Source organism: Corvus brachyrhynchos, unplaced genomic scaffold (assembly GCF_000691975.1).
Source record: "Corvus brachyrhynchos isolate BGI_N302 unplaced genomic scaffold, ASM69197v1 scaffold223, whole genome shotgun sequence".
Classification (NCBI taxonomy): Eukaryota; Metazoa; Chordata; class Aves; order Passeriformes; family Corvidae; genus Corvus; species Corvus brachyrhynchos.
In genome coordinates, this window is record NW_008237174.1 from 1,026,856 (window position 1) to 1,036,700 (window position 9,845).

At 44.2% G+C, this 9,845-nt stretch overlaps 1 protein-coding gene across 2 annotated transcripts in view; it reads right to left on the bottom strand.

Moving 5' to 3' along the window:
• HS6ST1 (heparan sulfate 6-O-sulfotransferase 1) overlaps window positions 1-9,845 on the bottom strand; it is a 54,953-nt gene that overhangs the window by 32,151 nt on the left and 12,957 nt on the right. The window contains exon 1 of one of the 2 annotated variants that reach the window (XM_017728789.1): window positions 2,563-2,580. The exons of the other annotated variant lie outside the window; for it this stretch is intronic. The gene's annotated coding sequence lies outside the window, so the exon portion shown is untranslated. Of the gene's footprint in view, window positions 1-2,562; window positions 2,581-9,845 lie in introns of those variants that run through there. 2 annotated transcript variants of the gene reach the window in all.

Sequence of the window (9,845 nt, forward strand, 5' to 3'; positions counted from 1 at the left end):
AGGAAAGGCTGCTCTCTGCAGGTCTTGGAGCACACAGCCCTTTCTGGGAGCCAGCATGTTTGTGGAGAGAAGTGCAGGATAAGCAAGAGCCTCCAAAGCAGAGTGATGCCACTCGTCAAATGGTCCCTAGAGAGCACAGGAAAACTTCAGAGCAGCAGCTCTGAACTAAACAATGAAAAATGAGGAACTTGGAACAAGTTGATAAATAAACTGAGGCCATGCTGAAGGACAGAAAAGAATTCATGACAACTGGCCCTACTTCCTATGGGTGGTGAGCATGTTTCCCTGATTGCACTCTTCCTCTTGAAAACACCCCATCAGGAGATTAAAACACCCCTTTGAGAGCAGCTCCCAGCCCTGCCAGCCTTGGTTAGGATGTGCCTTGCTGTCACACAGGGACTTGCTGAGTGGGAAAGCCAGGCAAGACCACACACATGGCACAGACCCCGGGGACCCTCAGAGAGTGAGGCTCCGTGACACCCCTTTGTGCTCCCATCCTGCTTCATCCTCATGCTGAGTCCAGGATAGCACAGAAAAATTAGAGCCTTTGAGGGTCATTTATCACGTGACAGGTGTAATATTCAGAGCTGTTCAGAGACCTTCCTTTTGCTTTTCAACAGTGGCAACAGTTCAAGAAGACCCTTAGAAACTCTTTTTTTGTGCACAGTCCTCGGAGCTGCAACTACACACACCCGCTCCTGGATGGCATCTAGAAGTGTCAGCAACAGTCCCAGGGTTAAGTCCCTTCCCTTCTTATTGACAACAATAGTCTAAAGCTCCCCACGAAATTCTTTGTTCCATATCCTCTACAATGAAGCCGAATGAGACCCCAGGGCATCCCACAGTGATAATCCAGCCACATGTAACTTGTCTGAGGGCCTGTGAATTAACGTTTGCAGTGACTGGCTGAATAAAAAATCTCCTCTCAGCCATTTTTTGGCACTGCAACACTCATCAGAGCCCTGAGCATACCTACAGTAGCCACCATTGTGTAATGTTTATTATGGCCTTTTATTCTGTGCACACACTTTGGTAAAGATCCAGCATATGATTCCTCTACTCCTTCCATGTTTCTCTGGTCTTCTATCAATTAGCTTCCTTATGAACACATATCCCACCTCAAAGCCCCATTTTAATGGAGAAACCCCAACATTCCTAACAAGTTTTTAGTCTCTACTGGGCATGAACAACCACCTCCTCAACAAAACCCAGGAACCTTCATACAGCTGATTTAATTTCTTGTGACACACTTGCAGTTTCTGTCATTTTGCCTCTGGCGCTGGCATCCAGCCACGGTGGTGAGTCATTGAAAATTCCATTTCAAGGGTTAAATTTACATGTTTTACATAATGAGTACACACGTTTTCCAGTTCCTACTAATTAAATTCATTGAGTCTTCTGTGACTCCACTGTCACTATGTAAATGAAGGCAACCTAACATTGTTGAGAGAGGCACAAGGCTACTGGGTCCAACCCTCTGTCAGTCAGAGTCTGGAACACAGCCAGGCCTTTGCAGGGTTGTGGAGATGACCCAGACACTACAGCATCTACTTCTGCACCTCTAGGAAGTGGGGGAAGTATAAAGTTTGGAAAAATAATAGTCTTTTCCAGATCTGTCATAGACCAGGACTGTCTCTGTGCAAGCTGGGAAGCATCAGGACTTCACTATTTGCCACTTGCTGGTTACATATAAAAGTGCTCATTAAAATGAAATTTCTTACTGCAGTTTCTGTTGCTTGTCTTCGGTGGAATTCTGTGCTTGGAAATTGTCAGAAAATACACGGCCCTGCCTCCCAACGTCTGCACATTTCTAAATTTCTCCTGCAAAACATTCTTTTTCCTAAGTGTCCTGGTTCCGGAGGAACAGAAGGCACTGAAAAGGCATGAAAAGGCAGCAAGCTCTGGGAAGGACTGGCCTGGAGATATTTCACCTCAGACTTTGGCAGACTCCCAAGTGGCAGAAAATGCTGTGCGAACCAAAGACATTCTTGTAACAGAGCAACAGAAAGAAAACACGGCCAGCTTTCAGGGACAGACAATGTCCCTGCCTGTCTCTGGACACCTCTCTCTGTATATTCTGTTCTTGACTGGCATCCTCTCTCTCTATTGTCATTTAAACAGGCTGATATCTGTGATCTTTAAACTACTGAGCCACCTCTGACAGCCCCAATTCTCTGGAACTCCTGTGTCAAGGGAAACATCAAGTGACCGTGTCTTGCTCCTGCAGTCCTGGGCAGAGTTGCTGTGTCAAGGCTGCTCTGATGCCCCCTCTAAGCTGTGGTGGGGGAGCTGGCAGAGCTGGGTGGCAGCAGGAGACAAAGCCCACCTGGCACTGTGTCCACCGTGTTGGGGTGTCGCCCAGGAAAACCCAGCCTCCTCTGCTGGGAGCATCCCTACTTGCAGCCAATGGTTAGTGAAGACAAAATAGAAAATGTTCTTCTTAACTGGAGTTCTTGCACTCCAAATGGCCTCCTTACCAACCTCCTCCCCAAAGAGCTTTCGAGTTACATTTCTGTACCTCTGAAACATGTATGATAATGACTGAGGAAATAATAATCTTACCTTTAAAGTAATGAAGCAGACAGGATCACACAGAGATATCAAAGCCACCAAAAGACAAATCCGGGTCAAATGGGAAAAGGAAAAGAGAGAGAAAATACACAGTTAGATTTGTATTTCACTATGACCACTCCAGCTAAGGAGGGAAAAAACAAAAAAGAGACATTTTAATTCAATTTAGTTTGCTTTCTCCAAGCAATGATAAAGTAAAAACAATGGGGCAAATGAAATAGGGTGACACAGAGTGCTTTTGTCAGTGGATAAAGATTTCAAAGATTTATGCAAATGATCTTTTACTAGCATTCCTTCATGACACTGACATGTCATCAAAAGAGTAGCAGGAAGATATTTTATGTACTATGAAATTTAACACAGACACACACCACTCCACCAGAAGTCCTGGGTGCAGACAGAGGGAAAAGGTAGGGTGTGTATCAACAGATCTGTCTGCACACACTCAGCAGCATTAAGCCCTTGGCAGAGCTCCAGTTCCCGGTGGTACCAGCCCAGCCCACTGGATTTGCCACGTTATCCCAGAGCCCCAGGCAGAGTTCTAACACCCAGCCCCTTTCCCCTGTATTAGTAGGCTACTTCCAGCATAAACAATGGAAAAGGCTTTGGAGACCTGTTAACACTAAAACAAAAATCCATAAAACAACACAAGTTGTGTGCAATGAAGGTACAGAAAAGGGAAGGGAAGGATTACTTGCAAGAAAAGAAACCAAGACTGTTCTAAAGCCAGAAAATCTGCGAATTTCCTGAGGAATTTATCAGACCGAAAGGTTTCCAGTACTACTGAAGGAAGCAAGCAGGAAGCAAGCTCAAGTCCTTTAACTGCCTCATCATCAGTGCTCCAACACTGTGGTAAAAGGTTTGACGTGAGTGTCTGTGAATAGAGGAAAAAACCCAAGCAAATGGGAAATCCTTTCTCACAACACCTGTGTCCTCCCCCCAATGCCTGCATATAAACGTAATGAATTTGGCATGGCATGTTGGAATTGTTTTTATAATGCTTTTTTCCATTTTATAATGCTTTTTTCCATTTTCAGTGATGATAAAAATTAAAAGCATTTTTTAAAAATTCCTAAAAAGAACCTTTTCTGGGAAAGCAAAATCAAGCTGGCCTGAATACTAAAAAACTTTCAGTGTTTCTATTTTTTTCTACTTGAGCTGCAATGCTTGACCCTAAATGGCACACAACTAAAGAGTTGTTCTTCCAGAGAAATTAAGGTCATAATGTAAGAAAAAAAGATTACAGACAAATACAGAAAGCAACATAAATGTGCTGGGGTAGCACAGCAAATGTGTCTGCCATGGTGCTGGGGGAAGTCATGCACTCCCTGTTCATCCCAGCCTTGAAGGGACGTACGGAGAGCCTTGGTGCAGCTGGGTCAGGTGCTGACTGCTGCCTCCCAGCTAATCAGCCCAACATGCATGTGGCTGCAGCTCCCAGGGCAGGAATACCCTGTGATAGCAATGAGCTGCCTCTCCTCCCCTGGGCCTGAGCTGGGTGCTGGAAACTGGCCCCCAGCACGTGTGGGGAGGCAGCAGATGAGTTTCAGTGATGATGCTCGCTCTCACTCAGTGTGAGATTATGAGGAAAACCAGGGCCTTCTGCCAAAGCATTTCTGCCAGAGTATTCTTCCATCCACCTTTTTTCTGTTTATGAAAAAAGACAGGAGGAAATGAAATCTTGGATAAAGTCACTGTGCTGAAGGACCCAACAGGGCGGAGAGAACACAGTTCTAAATGAATTCCAGTTATGATCTCACCCTTCAGTAACTACTGAGCAAAGATGAATGAGAAATGAGCAAGGGCACGAGTAATGAGACGTACATTTCATGCGGTCACAGAAGTAAGTGGGAACATGAACTGTGTCTGACTTTCACCCCAAAACCTTCACAGGCAGTCTGTTATCGCCCTGACACTCATCCATGTACTGAATTCACTCAGAGAATTCCATCTTTGATGAGGATGCAGTGAGAATGGAGGAAAGTGGTTCAAAAACGCCACAGTAATTGTTAGAGCGAGCCGCTGTAAGGCAGGACACCCCAAAGGGTCTGGAGCTTGGGCAGAGAGTTGGTCTGAGAGCTCCCCCCTCCCACTGAAATCTGCCCCCAGGTGGTCTCTGGGTTGGGGGAAAAACAACTGGTGTCTGAAAGGGATGGGGAGTTTTGTAACAACTTCTTTCACAAGATTATTTATCTTTTCTTGTGTCTCAGCAGAGCCCTGTAGCTCAACTTCCCCATGAGGAGCTGGAATGAACTATGGAGCACATGTCCTCTGCCATGGGGCCTGGAACACAGCACAGGAATCAAGGAAATTTACTCTAAGATACTCTGTCCATGCTTGGAGGTACAATATTGAGACTGCACTACTGAAGCAGCAGAAGGAGAGTCCTACACAACTAACTCCACAAAAGGGTCCCATTTTCAAGGTGAATATGTAATTTGTGTCTCTCCAGTTTTGCCTCCAATTGTGGACAATACTGCACTACTGAAAGATTACACATAAAGGCAAAATGGAATTACTAGTCTTTATTCCCAGGCCAAACACTAAATGTTGTCACATACATGTGAACATATATGCTTATAAAGGCAACAGCATATGTGACAACACCTTGACACTTAAGAGCATCTCCTACTGCAGGGCGAGAGGAACATTGATAACATCTGTAAAAACACCCTGCAGGATCCTTGAGAAAGTGGCAAAGATGAATAATCCCAAAAGGCAGGCAGGAAAGCTGAAGCCTAAGGGAGCCACCATTAAAGATACCCAGGAGGTGGATGCACACACAGCTACACTGTCAGCAGCAGAGCCCTCACTGGGCCCTGGCTTCAGCCAGGCTACTGATGCCACGTGCCAAGCAAGGAAGGGCAGTCGGGCTGTGGCAAGGGGTTCAGGAAGGAGGGAAGGGTAAGACATGGTGGCAGCTGAGACCTGGCACTGTGAGCACCCTGCTGCCTGTGTCCCCACCACATACAGCTTCCTCTGGCTGCTCCCACCTTTGTGATGATGGCCAGCAGAGGCTGGACGAGGCTGTGGAGCCTGGAGCCTTTGGGACAGGCGTGCTGCTCTCAGTGCATCCTTGCTGCTGTCTGGATCATCCCTACCAGCTGTAAAAGAGTAGGAAACAGTGATCCTTGCCACGATGGAGCTCAGTTCAGGCTATATTTTAAGCATCATCCCTGTTCCTCTGGTGCTGCCACACGAGCCAGAGCAGCTATTTATACCCCAGCCTCGATCCCAAGAGCACTGTGGCATGGCCATAAAGACCGTTGAGGTATCAAAGGGATTTATAACTTTTTTAAAACTTGAATGGCATGGTACTGATGGAAATATGTTCTGTTACTAGAGATGAGCTAAAGATAATGTGGTTTGTATGGAATTGGACATGCACTCTGTCTCCAGTGCTTGCTCTTAAACAAGAAAGCTTTGCTTTCTGTCTGCTACACTTCACTCCCTGCTGAGCCCAGGGCAGATTCCAGTCATTCCAAAGCTACCAACAGTTTTAAGGGTCTAAGATGCAAGGACATCAAAACTCAGATTTCCTTTTAATTTATTTCCTTTTATCTTGTGCTGATGGGCACAGTGTCTCCTATCAGCAAAAATAAGAGCATCACCCACTAAATCTCTTTCCAGAGGTCAACATGAGAGCACAGAACAATTGTCTAGGGAAAGCAAGATTATTTGCTTAATTCAAAACCACTTTTTTCTCATTAGCTGGCAGAGAAAGGGAAGGGAGTAGGTAAATCAATAAATATAATAACTTTAATAATAATCACATAGGAAACAGTTGAAGTTAAATAAATGAAACTTAATAACGATTTTTAATTACAGGGGCTTTCATTTCACTTTTCAAATGGATTTTAAAAACCTTGCCCTTGGAAGCCTCCCTGTACTTATGAAATAATGAATAATTCAACACAGCTGCAGTTGACACTTTACACACCACTGATGGTAATAGCATTGCTGTGATCAATCTGCAGAATGCCTTTCTTTAAAGTTCCTACATCTGGCTGTTAATACAGCTCTGAGTCACAATGCATTTTGCAGTCCCTAATTTTGTGAAGACATGCATGGAAGCAGAACTGAACTACTTCCTAAGCTTCTGCGTGCCAGCTTACAAAGGCTGGATTGCTTCATGAGACATCTCATTCAGGACTGCAGTCAGAAGCATGAAAGAGTGGTCTTGGAAATTACAGCAGGATGGATCCTGGTTCTTGGCTTTGGGCAGGGAGAGGAGAATGCTCAAGAATGTGCCTGCAGGACAAAACTGCTCTGATGTGCCCTAGCATGCCAGCTGAACAAGCCAGAGTTTTGTCTCTCTCCCAGAACAATCATCTCTGGAATCTTACAAATAGCAAACTGTTCTGAAGGTCTGAACAGGAGAGTAAAGCAACAGAAGCTCCCTGCTCAATTATCATACCAGAAGCCTGCCCCAGCCCCTTTTCCTGGAATAGCCCTCCATCATCAATGCACTGAAGTATTGTTTGTATTCAGCAAGGAGCAAGCTGCACACTGCTGAAGTGAGCTCTTCACAAACCAGTGGGACTGTCAGCAAAGTACCAGGGATGTACAAATTCTTAAACATAAAGGAGATGGAAGGACCACCATTCAAAAACAGCAACAACAAAGCAACCTCCAAAAAACAAACAACAGAGACATTCAGATTTCTGAAGGACGTTTTCCCATGAGTGACGGAGTTCACAGTATGTTCCATGACAGTAAGACAGGCTACAGCTTTAAAGTTCTGCCTTAACCAGGGCAAAGCAATGACTTGAGAGTGTATTGTCTGTACTTCATGCTTTTGTTTCTAAGGAACCACAAAATTATTAAGGAATTGTGTCATGTTTCATATTAATCCAGCTTTTCAGATGGTGGACTCTTAACTCAGTTGTAGGGGCAAATTCAAGCCACTTGAATAATTTATGCACAAAATTTTGTGGAGATTTGGAAACTGGGGAGTTCACGTGATGCAGACGGTGCTCTGTGAACAGCCATGGGGTTGAATAGCTTCATTCACACGATCTGTTTCACCAGCAAGTTAATGTAGCAAAATCTGCTCATTCCTTTTGACTGGCTGGATTGGGGTGCCTTGCCATGGACATGGGGGGGAAATAGGGTGTGACTGTAATTCCTGGGGTTCAGAAAACTACTGACAGCTTATTACAAAACTCCGTGTTTTTTCTTCTCATTCCCCTTTGAAATGATGCTTGACTCTAAATGTTGTTTGCCATGCAGCAGCACCAGAAGCTGTGCTGTCTGTACATCATTTTGTGAGTTGCTTCCATAACCACATCCCACAAGTGATAGAGGAGTTCGTATTTCTTTCAGAACCCATCCCACAAGTCTTCAGTTTTGCTCAGATTCAGTCACTCATTCCTTCCAACTCACCTTCTTGACAACTGATCAGAAAGGCCCTTCAAAACAACTTGTACATTTAACTTTCAATCAAAATTTTAAAAGACATCTAGGACATACTTAGGAAATATTCAAACAGTAATGGCCTTTTCACTTGGGGCTAATCCTAGGGGAAAGACCTAGGTCTCTTGGGAGATTTCAGGTTTTATTGATCTTTTGAAAATTTAGACATTTTAATGTAATTCATAAACTTTGGATGATTTTGCTCTCATTTAAAGCTTACCAGGCAGCTGAAAAAAATATCCTGAACACCTATAGGAGAGAAATCTGTGGTGAGAGCCTCTTAGGCATGCTGAAGGGAGATGAGAAGAACGGGCTTTGTAGTGGCATCTAGCAAGAGGTCCCTGTGGCAGACTCAGAGGTTTCTGTAATGCTTCCCTGCAATGAGCTCAGAGGTACCCACTGACACAGAGAGAGGAGAGACTGTGGCTTTGGATCCTTCCAACGTTTGACCACCAACTCCAGCAGGGCAGCAGGAAGAAGAACAAATTGTCCTCCCCACAAAGATTTGGCATTTAACTGTTTCTGTCACTTTTTGTCTCACACTAGCAGAACAGGATTTCCTCTGTTACAGGGCATGAATACAGTATCGGTCCTAAGGTTTGGTACATAACTGTAAAAAGGGTTGGAAATGCCCTATTTTCCTTTCAAAATTAAAAAAGAAACAACGAAAAGACCAAGAAAGTGGGATATAAAAATGAATCTTGCTTTAGGTGTTGGCCTTACAACATAAAGTCCTGTATCATTTACAAAGTGAACACTCACTTTAGAGGAGAGCAAATTTCTGTAAAATTGCCTTTAGATGAAAACAGAGTTCTGACAAACTACAGCTTGGGAGGCAAGCTTTGGTTCTGCAACACCAGCTTCTCTGCAACCTGATTTTTCTTAGCCAAAGCAAACAAAAAGCAGAAGAATCTTGACTGAACAGATTTTGTTTTGTTTCTTTTTTCTCTTTCCTTCAAAAGAATCGCTGATGTCAAAAATGTCAAAACACAATTAGGGAGGCCTTTCCTCCCCTTCTGTATGCTTTCTGACAGTATTAAATCATTACCTTCCAAATTAGCTTCAGAACGATGATAAATAAAGGGGAAAAAAAAAGTACCACCAGATACAGAGCTGACAGGGCTAATGCTCAGTTTGAGCCTCGTGTTCACTGATTCTGGCAGGTCTTCCACACATGCTCTGGCCCCTTCCTGAGAGAGGACGGACTGTTCACTTGAGATCTCGGGTAATTTTGGTGTTTCAGTAGAGCACATCATTAGACGAGCTAAATGAATGCTGAAGCAATCTACAAATAGCAAACCTCATACTACAAACCCCTTATATTTTGAGAAGGAGAACTTGTCTTTAAAAGAACATTGTCTTTAAGAGAACTCTTCAGCTTTCAGCCCAAGGTACCACAGCTTTTCAGCACTAGTGCAGCAAAGATCAAACACAAACCTCACTTACTGTCGTGTCTGACCTTTGCCTTTTGTCAGGACTCTGACAAAAGCCACCATCACAGGGCGTTCTGCCACACAACAGACTTTCAAGAAAAGCTAAAATAAATAAGTAGGAAAGCACTGATAAGAATTTGGGGTTGGAGCATGGTGGGATTGATGTGACTTTGCCAACATGGAGTAGAATAAGAAACGGTATTTTGAAAAATATTGACGGGGGTTTGAGAGCCGTATAATGTTCTTTGGGGTTCAGCATCATTGCTGAGAGCCAGGCCAAATCACTCTGCGTCTCACCTGAGTGAGAGAAAAAGCAGCTGGCTTTCACCTACTTTTGTTCTTCCCACCTGCAAGCTTAAGCTCCTGCAGACAGCTGCAGTGAGCACCCACTCAAGGGATTAATTTCTGGCAGACAGGAATTCAGCT